This window comes from Molossus molossus, unplaced genomic scaffold, assembly GCF_014108415.1.
Source record: "Molossus molossus isolate mMolMol1 unplaced genomic scaffold, mMolMol1.p scaffold_m16_p_8, whole genome shotgun sequence".
In the NCBI taxonomy this organism is placed as follows: domain Eukaryota; kingdom Metazoa; phylum Chordata; class Mammalia; order Chiroptera; family Molossidae; genus Molossus; species Molossus molossus.
The window spans coordinates 11,410,722-11,420,423 of NW_023425402.1; positions in this window are offsets into that span (position 1 = coordinate 11,410,722).

A 9,702-nucleotide genomic window follows, 5' to 3' on the forward strand; every position below is an offset into this window, starting at 1 on the left:
GTCATGGCCGATGTCAGATCAGCATCTGTCAGATGAAATCCGGACCTACTGTGGGTCGGCTGATACCGTGACATTAATGTCCCCACAACACAAGAATCCACCACGGTCCATTGCAGTCCACACGTACAGATTCCCATGCCACGGCCTCCAGGTCTCTCTGTGGTGAACTGGAACCCCCTTCCGTTCCTCCCCTTAAGAGAACACCCATGGATGTGGCATCACCACACGTGGAAAACTGCTGATAGACTCGGCAGATGGAGCTGACCTCAGTCGTGGGCACCGGAGGGACCCCTTGAGCCTTCTGATATCTTGATCCAGGAGGGGCACCAGAGGCTCCTGCTGGTTCCAGTCGCCTGCCCAGCAGCGGGAAGGAAACTGTACGGCTGGAGCCCTTCAGGGAGGAGGAGACTCCCAGGGGCTCTTTTCCCATCATGGTCCTCGCTGGCCTGTTCTACCTCATCACCTGCCGGGCAGCACTCTGGACCTAGTAACGCTGGCAGCAGAAGGCACAGGGTGGGCAGTGATCATGTCCAGAGCAGGAACTAAGGCAGAGGATCCGGACTCGGGGGGATTTGTGTCAGAAGAAATCATGGGGATTTCTGACTAGTCTCTTATTAATCTCATTCAGTCAGGATTTCAGGATGTGACATTTCTCATTTTATAGATGAAACTGGGCAAACGCATCCTTCTTTCAAACCAGCGTCGTGCAGCGACGAAGCGGCCAAGTCAGCTGTTGGAAGCAGCCGCCGGGCCAAGTCTCGGGCGTTCGTAGGCAACCTCAAGTTGAGGCCCCCATGCCTCAGGTGTCATTCTGATCGAAGGCGCCCGAAGAGAAGGATTGGGAAGACCGTTGTTTAGGATTTGGGAGATGAGTCCAGGAAAATCCTGACCAGGGAGAGGGGAAACAAGACAAAGAAGAGAAGGCGGTCAATGAGCAGTATGCTATCAAGTGCACCGCCCCTGTGGGCGCCTGGACCACAGTTCACTGGGGGTTTGGAGCTGGGGTGTCTGTACACAGACTCCTGTCAGTCACTGGCTGAGGGCTGCTCCCACTGGGGTCAACTCCCTGGCCCTTCCAGACGGCATGCGCCGGATCTCAGCGGCCAGAGGACACCTGCAGGCGGAGAAGCACAGGTACACCTGGAGGTCGAACTTGAATGTGCTACGTGCTAAGAACCAGGGGATGTGGGCAGGCCACCCACACCACCAGGCGACTGGCGTGGATTTCTCACGCGTGATTTCGAGTTTGGCAGCACCTGCCGGAAGTGCCCTGCAGCCCGGATCTAAGGTATTTAGGCCGCAGAGCCCTGGAAGCTTGGCCAGGCGGCGGCGTGGCGGTCAGCCTGGTTCTGACTCCCGTGGAGGAGTCTTAGCTCAGTCCCCAGGCGACTGAGGCTATCTAGTCAGCCATGCACACCGTCTGCTACGAATGTGGAGGCTGAAAGACTTCACGTGTCATCTGCAGTTGATTTCCATCATCGGCCTATGTCAAGGGGATGGCTAACTTTTCTATACAAGTGCCAGACTCTAAATATTTTAGGATTTGAGGGCCATCTGCTCTCTGAATTATTCAATTCCTCCATTGTAGCAGGCCCCATCAGTCACAGCCAATATGTAAACAGTCCCGGGCAAACCAGAATGAGCGTGCTAGGAGCGTGTGCCGGCCCCCTCGGGAGCAGATCCTCCAGCCCCTCTCAAGCTGTCAGATGACCGCAGCCTCCCGAGCTGGCCTGAGCTTAGATTCCTAACCCGCAGAACCTAGAGCACAATGTTAGCCGCTAACTTGTAGGGTAACTCGCTGCACAGCAGTGGATGATGAATACAAGCACATGATAAAGATCCATCCTGTGGCCAGCTCTTGGGAATGAGCTTTGATGGAGAGAAAACAGTAATGGAGAGAAAATGAGAAGAACGGTCTCACACGTTCCATTGTTCCCTGAGATTCACTCTCCACCAGCCCCCGTCCCCTCTGCTCTGGGAGGCCGAGTATGTGATGGACTCAGCCCCTGCCCTCTGGCTCTTGGTTTGAGTTCAGTTCATGGGGAGCCCAGGCAGGATTTCGGGGTAAAGGAGGGAGGTCACCTCCAGCTGGCTGTGCCCTTGACCACAAGTCGCTGCTCCTCTCAAGCCGGCTTCTCTTTAGGGCTCACTCCCCACCTTCCAGCAACCTGTCTCCCTCTCCTCTTCCAGTCTTGGGCCCAGAGGTGGTAACAGCTTGGTTGCGTGTTATCGGCTACTCCTTGTGGTTCCTTCACACCCCGCCGCAGCTCTGAAATGAGCTCTTCGGGAAATGAGGCTGTACTACTGACCCACAGTTGAGTGAGCCACCTGTAGCCTGTTGGGCCCCACAGGCCGAGATGCAGAGGCGAGGAGTCGCGGGGCTCTGTGGCCTCCGCCCTGGCCGCCTCACCTGGCAGGCACCTCCCCTCCGATGATGCAGGGGGATTAGGGAGTTGGTCGCAACCCTGCTGACAGGTGCCTCGGAGTGTCTGCCAGATGTTGCACTATCCTATTCTAATAAGCAATATTTAAGTCCTCACAAGCAGTCCCTGGCAAGCCCAGGACATATCCTGAGGGTGGCACACCACAGGCCAACTGCAGCCCCGGCGAGAGTGTCTTTTGGGCTAGTGTCCTGGCATCCCCAGCCCGGTGGGATCGGAGACGCTGGGGGTTCACTTTAGGGCCTGTTGGGACAGGCTCAGCTCAGTCCTGGGGAGCATTTGAGGATGCTTAACCATCCACTGGAGTTAGGCAAAAGAAATAGGCAATGTGGGCCCACCTGTCCAGACAGTATCTCAAGGGGACAAGTGACAGGGTGGTCAAGTGGCTGCAATTGGATCTGGGTGGAGGACAGAGGCAAACATGCCCTGGGTCTCACCCTGTGTCCAATCAAGCCACCCCCGTGGGGAGAACATCAGGATATGTCTGTAGGAGTCCGGGGCCAAAGCAGGACTGAGCTCATTTGGCCACTCCTGGCCTCTGGGCCGGACAGCAGGTGAGCGTGGCTCTCTTGCTCTTGACACTCAAACAAAAGCAGGGACCCCAGGACCCAGGGGGCTGGGATGGTGCGAGGGCTGTAGCTGTCATTCAGCAGGACTCATTCCAGACGACCGTGGTGGGAAAGGACCCAAGAGAGGGAAAACATTCTCCCTTCCCGGAAACGTGGAAGTTTGGCCAACTCCCAATGAATTACTGGTGTTTATCTAATTGTCTAGCTCCTTATTGTGTTCACTGCTTTGTAATCAGTAGCTCTGTGCCCAAGGAGGATTCCCACTGGCCTCTGTCCCACCGTCTCAGTCTCTGAGTCTGGCTGTTTGGGGGAAGGAGGGAGGAGGTTGAGACTGAGTTTGGGTCCAGCCCATCCTTTCAAGACCAGGTAAGTCACACCTTGACCCAGACCACAAGAAAGCATGTCTAGCAGGGACTACCATGGTTCATTGCAGGGCCCACTGTCTCACGTGGGGGAGCAGAGGCCCATCCTCTCCCCCCACAGGGGTTCAGAGTGGTCATCCTTCCCTCTATAGCCTGGAACCAGCCCAGAATTGGCAAAGAGGAGCCCCATGTTGGAGAGGATCTTAGACACAGAGATGCACCACCGAGATCCCTGCAAGGCCTTCCCCACATCGTTTGTCCTAGGGGAAGCTCGTGCCCAGTGACAGCAGGGTGTGGGCACAAAGCCTGGTCATGTCGGCCGAGTGGCTCCAGTGGGTGCCGAGCTCTCCGCACTGATGCTCCAGGCTCCGTCCAGGCTGCCCATCCTGCTCCTCCTCTTCCTTCCACGGTGTTGACCCCTATGACACGCAGAGGACATGTAGTCCCATCCTTAACGGAGGTCCCTGTGTGATGGAGACAGGATTCAGAGGAGAGCTCATTAAAAAAAAAAAAAAAAAATGTGTAATGCAAGCAAATCTGGATGAAATGCAGAATCCCTCCCATGAGCCAGAGGGGACTCAGAACAAAGGGCGTGGCAGTGAGGACCGACTGCCCCTGAAGCCTGGGGTGTTGGCCAGCGCCCTTCACTAGAAGCTCATCCTGACTCACCAGGCCCGTCCCCAGACACCCCCTCCACCCCCGGGAGGATGCTGCCCTGAACCGCCTAACCACCTCGCTCCCAGCCGCGTCGTTTAGCATTGTCGTGGAGCTGCTGTGACAGCACGCGGTGAGGTGCACAGAGGGCTGGCGTGTCACATGGCACAGGGACATGGGACAGCATGTAGAGAGATTCTTACACCTTCAGCGGGGAGCATGTGACAGGGGCGGCATGTAGGGGTATATACACCCTCTTCTTACAGCTCCAGGATCCCTATACGTGTCCCCACACTGAGCAGGCCCCCACAGATCAGAGCACACCAGGTTCACTTGACTTCTGCTCCTTAAGGGAAAGAATAGAGCCGTTACGCCACAGGAGTGGGAGGTAAGTGTCTATGCATTGGGTCTTCATGAGTTCTTCTGTGTTTGCCCCGGTTTGCTCTGCACGCGGGCTGACCTGTGCCGAGGGAGCACCCATCTCCCTTGGCCTCACGGGTAGACTTCTTCAGGGCACACTGCCGTGGAGTTGGGGATACAAGATGTCCATTAGGTATCAACACCTGGGAAAGGGAGGCGAGCAGGTAGGACTACGAGGGAATCCAACTGCCACGCAGGCCCAACGAACGTTGGCCAGCTGGCGGGGCCTTCTGAAGTCTTGTCCGTCTCAGTGTCCACCTCACTGGGGAGGCCACGGCTGGGTCTTTCTAGCCCCACCTTGTTCCGTCACTGGAGGTGGGTGACTCGGGTCAGGCTTGGCCTTGAAGGAATGCTCTCTGCACCTGGGCAGTACGCCTGCCCTTGAAAAGGGCACATCTGTCTCTTCCACACGGTCCCCTGACTTCAGTGGACTCGGCCAATGGAAGGCACCCACAGGCAGTCAGGATGGGAGGAACGAGGCTGGGGTACGGCCCCCACGCTTCCTTCCGACAGGCCACCTTTGGCAGTGGCTGTGTTTCTCTTCCAAAAGCTACAACGCCCGCTGGCCCACCTCGCTTCCATGGCTACGGCTTGTACAGGGTTCCAGTAACAACTTCCTCCCCACACCCCCATGTCCTGGTGGTAGTGGCTCTCCTGTCAATATTCCCTGGTGCTTCCCTACTCCTGGGTAGTTCCCTTAACCTGGGTCTACTTCTTTCAATAGTCTCTTTATTAACCACTTGAGTTAAATCCACAAAGTATGCAATCTTTTTCCTGCCAGGATCTGACTGGACCAGTCATCAAGGGATTGTCCGCTGCACACTGGTTCTCTCCTGTCCCACATTCATTCCTGTGTTATATCCAAGACCCTGTGCAAATTAGGAAAAACCTACTTTAAAAACTTCAGTACAGGAGTTTAGTGCGGAGCAGCATGCAGTCTGTTCTTGTTGTTTGATCTGGATGAGCTGTAAGCTGTTGTTTGCATAGGGAGAAATGCCACGTACACTTTGGATCTGAGTGTATAGAAATAGACCCTGCGATGAGACTGTGTGGCGGTGATTTGTGAAGGAAGGGAGTCTGGGAAGCAGGGCAGGGAAGGGAAGAAATCGTGAAATCATCCGATTCAGGCAAGGCCCAGAGAGGGCAGCTGCACAGGGGCGCCCTGGAGAGAGAGCGAAGTCTCCAAGTTCGGTGTCTGGAGCCGGGAAGACTTCGCTCCTTTGCCTCCGGTGGGGACATTCACCAGGTGCGGCCTGCCCCAGGGAGATGAATTACCAGCAGACTCTCCGGCTCTCGGGCCACATGTGAGCTGGCTCTAAGCTGGAGAGCAGTTCTCCCAGAGGGGGTGCAGACTGTGGGAACCCAAGGCTCCCAGCCCGGGAACCTGCCCCGCAGGGTAAGGAGTCCCGGAGTGACGCCGGCAAGACGGCAGAACAGGAAGCAGCCGCCTTTCCTTCCCCAAGGGAAACACCGACTAAATATGAGGCCAACGCAGCTTCTGAAGAACCTAGAACCCAGCTAGGAAGCTGACAGCTAAGAAGGACAAGCTGCGTTTGAAACAGAAGGCCGGCTGGAAGTGAGGCCCGACCTTTTCCGTGGGCAGTGGAGAAGCTGCCCAATTCCTGGCCCTTCCCTTGGGAGAAAAGGAAACCAAAAAGAACTTGCTTGTAAACATCTGGCTTGGTGGGGGGCCGCCTGAAGACTCTGTCGCACGTGACTTGGGGCTCTGGCGGGAAGGGCAGCCTAGTTTGAATACCAGGCGGCAGGACCCCGTGCCAGGGATGCAGGCGGAATGCTGACACCTGGGCTCCTGGGGGTGAGGGTTTATGGGCAAAGGGCATCAAAGCCCCTGCGAAGAAGTAAGGGGTAGGACTCTTAGGTAGTGAAGGCATTTAGAGGTAACCCTGCATGTAGGGAACTGGAGTAAGTACGTCTAGGCCAATGGAAGGGACCTCAGCAAAAACAGGCCAAGAGGCCCCTAACCCTTTATGCTGGCCTGATTAATTCAATTCTTCTCCTGGATAAAAGCCTGGAAGGACAGAGAGGTGACAGTTTTTACAAATGCCCTATTTTCAACAAAAGATGATAAAGCATATGAAGAAACAGAAAAAAATGCTCCATTCAAAGGAGCCAAATAAATCCCTAGAAGCTGACGCTGAAGAAATACAGTTCTATGATTGGCCTGAGGAAAAAACTGTTTTGAAGTTTGTTGATTGATTTTAGAGACAGAGAGGAAGGCAAGAGAGAGAGAGAGAGAGAGAGAGAGAGAGAGAGAAAGAGAGAGAGAGAGAGAGATTTGTTGTTCTGTGTATTTGTGCACTTATTGGTTGATTCTTGTATGTGCCCTGACCGGGGATCAAACCCACAACCTTGCTGTATCAGGATGATGCTCCAACCAACTGAGCCACCTGACCAGGGCAGAGGGAAACTTTAATAACAACCATCTTAAGTATGCTCAACGAGCTAAAGAAGAACAGACAACTGAATTACATCAGGAAAATGATAAATAAAATAAGAATATCAACAGAGATAAAAATTATAAAACAATGAACCAAGTTCTGGAATAAAAATATAATAACTAAGATAAAAAATTCACTAGAGAAATTCAACAGAAGATTAAACAGGCAGAAGAATCAGTGAACGTGAAGATAAGTGATTTAAAATTATTCACTTTGCTCCTCAAGCTCAACCAAGTGAACAGAGCCCGAGAGACTTCGGAAGTGACACTAAATGGACCAATCCATACGTCATGGGAATCCCAGAAGAGGAACAGAAAGTGACAGAGAGCTTATTTGTAGTAATAATGGCCCAAAAGGTCCCAAAATTTGAGGAAAGAAATGAATGTACAAATACAAGAAGCTCAACAAACTGCAAGTAGAAACTGTTGAGCATCTTATAAACCAAAGAGGCTTAAACTGAGAGATTGCAATCAAACTTCTGAACATCAAAGGCAAAGGAACCTTACAAGCAGTAAGAAAAAGGAACCTCAATACCTACAAGAGAGCCTTTACTTACGAGTATCAACACATTTCTTTGTAGAAAACTTATGGGCCAGAAGGCAACAAGATGATTTATTCAAAGAACTGAAAGAAAAACAAATACCAGAGAAAGCTGTATCTTGCACCTCTGTGCTCAGAGATGAGGGATATCTTTTCAGAGAAACAAAAGCGGAGGGGGTCCATGACCACTAGACTTGCCCTACAGAAATGTAGACGGAGTCCTTCGAGTTGAAAGACAAGGATGCTAGATAGTAACTCCAAGCCACACGAAAATATAAAGTTCTCTGGTAAAGCAAATATATGTGCGAATATAAAAGCCTCGACTGTTGTAATTTGGGTCCATGACTCTTAATTGCTTTATAAGGTTTAAAAGATGAAAGCATAAAAATGAACTGAATCTATGTTGTTTCATAAACAATATATAAAGATGACATTGTGATATAAGATCAAGTGTGGGAAGTGAAACCGTAAAGGGGTAGTTTTTTGTGTTCAATTGCAGTTTTCCATTTAAAATATATTGGTATGGTTTAGGCTGTTTTATGTAACCCCCATAGTAGCCATGGAAATATCTTCATTTCTTTGAGAGTTTTTATTTCTCCTGTATTTTTGAAATATAATTGGTAAATAACATTTCTAGGTATAGTTTGTTTGGGGTTTGGGGGTATTTATCCTGCTTGGTGTTCTGAGATTACTAGATCTGCGAATTAATGTCTGACATTAATTGGGGGGGAGTTCTCAATCATTATTGTTTTAAATATTTAATTTGTTTCTTTTTCATCTCTTTCTGATATTCCCATTATGCAAATGCTACGTTTTTTTGTAGTTGTTCCACAGTCCTTCGATATTCTGTTTTTGTTTTGTTTTTATTCTTACCCAAGGATATGTTTTTATTGATTTTAGAGGGTGAGGAGGGGAGAGAAAGGGCGAGAGAGGGGGAGGGAAGGGGGGAGGAGAGAGAGACATCAATGTGAGAAAGAAGCATCTATCAATCAGTTGCCTCCTGTATACACCTCAACTGGGGATCGAACCCGCAACCTAGGTATGTACCCTGACCAGGAATCAAACCCGCAATCTCTTTGGTGTATAAAACGACTCTCCAACCAACCGAGCCACCCAGCTGGGCATGGGTTTTTTTAAGTGTACGTTTTTGCTATTTGGTTTGAGGATTCTATTGATATATCCTTCAGCTCAGAGATTATTTCCGTAGCCATGTCTAGTCTACGTCCAAAGCCATTCTTCACTTCTGTTAGTGTCCTGCTTTTTTCTCCCTGGTATTTCTTTTTGTTTTTCCCTTAGGATTTTCCTTAGAATTTTCTATCTCGGAGACTTGATCAGAGCCCTGTCTTGTCTCCATTTCTCCTGTCTCTTGTCCCTCCTCATCCTCACTCCCCCTCTAGAGTCCTCGTTGCTTGACCTGTGGGACGAGTCAACATTTCTGGTTGAAGATGAAGAAAGCAAAACAGATGGTCCAGGCCTCTCCAGATTCCTTAAAAATTAGACTTTTACATTTATCGAGTGTGGATCTCCCCAGAATAAACGAGACTTGATCAGAACCCTGTCTTGTCTCCATTTCTCGTGCCTCTTGTCCCTCCTCATCCTCACTCACCCTCTAGAGTCCTCGTTGCTCGACCTGTGGGACGGGTCAAGTGGCGCCCAACGTGGGGCTCGAGCATGGGGGATCCAGTGAAGGACGCTGTTTGAGTGGCCGGCAGAAAGGAAAAGAAAAGAGGGAACGACGTGGGAACCTGCTGCATCTGCACCCCTCGGGGTCTCGAGACCGAAAAATGGCAGCGGAGTGAACGGAGCTACACAGACCGTCTCCCAGGACCAAACTGGAATTACAACTATAACACAGACAAATCGACGGGGAAAAGCAACAGAAAAGCAGCTTGCGAGGACCATACAACGAGGGACACTGACTCCATCCCGGTAGGCTTGCGAAGGCGCGAGACGGGGCCGGGGGCCCACGGTCGGCAGCTCGGCAGCGGCCTCAACTGGGAGCAGCGCCCTCGGGTCACACTCCCAGGCGGCCCCACAGCGCAGCCGGGACAGAGGCTGAAACAGCCACAGCCACTCACCTTGGGCTCCGGCGGAGGGAGGGCAGACAGGACTGGAACTGTGTCGGGACACTCGGGATCTGGAGGGCGCTCAGAGCTTTGGCGGAGTGCAGCCACTCAGGACGGTGGCCGCATTGCTCCTTCCCAGGGCTCTGAGGAGAGGCAGCAGCCCCTCCCTCGGAGATCCAACCCCACCCTGT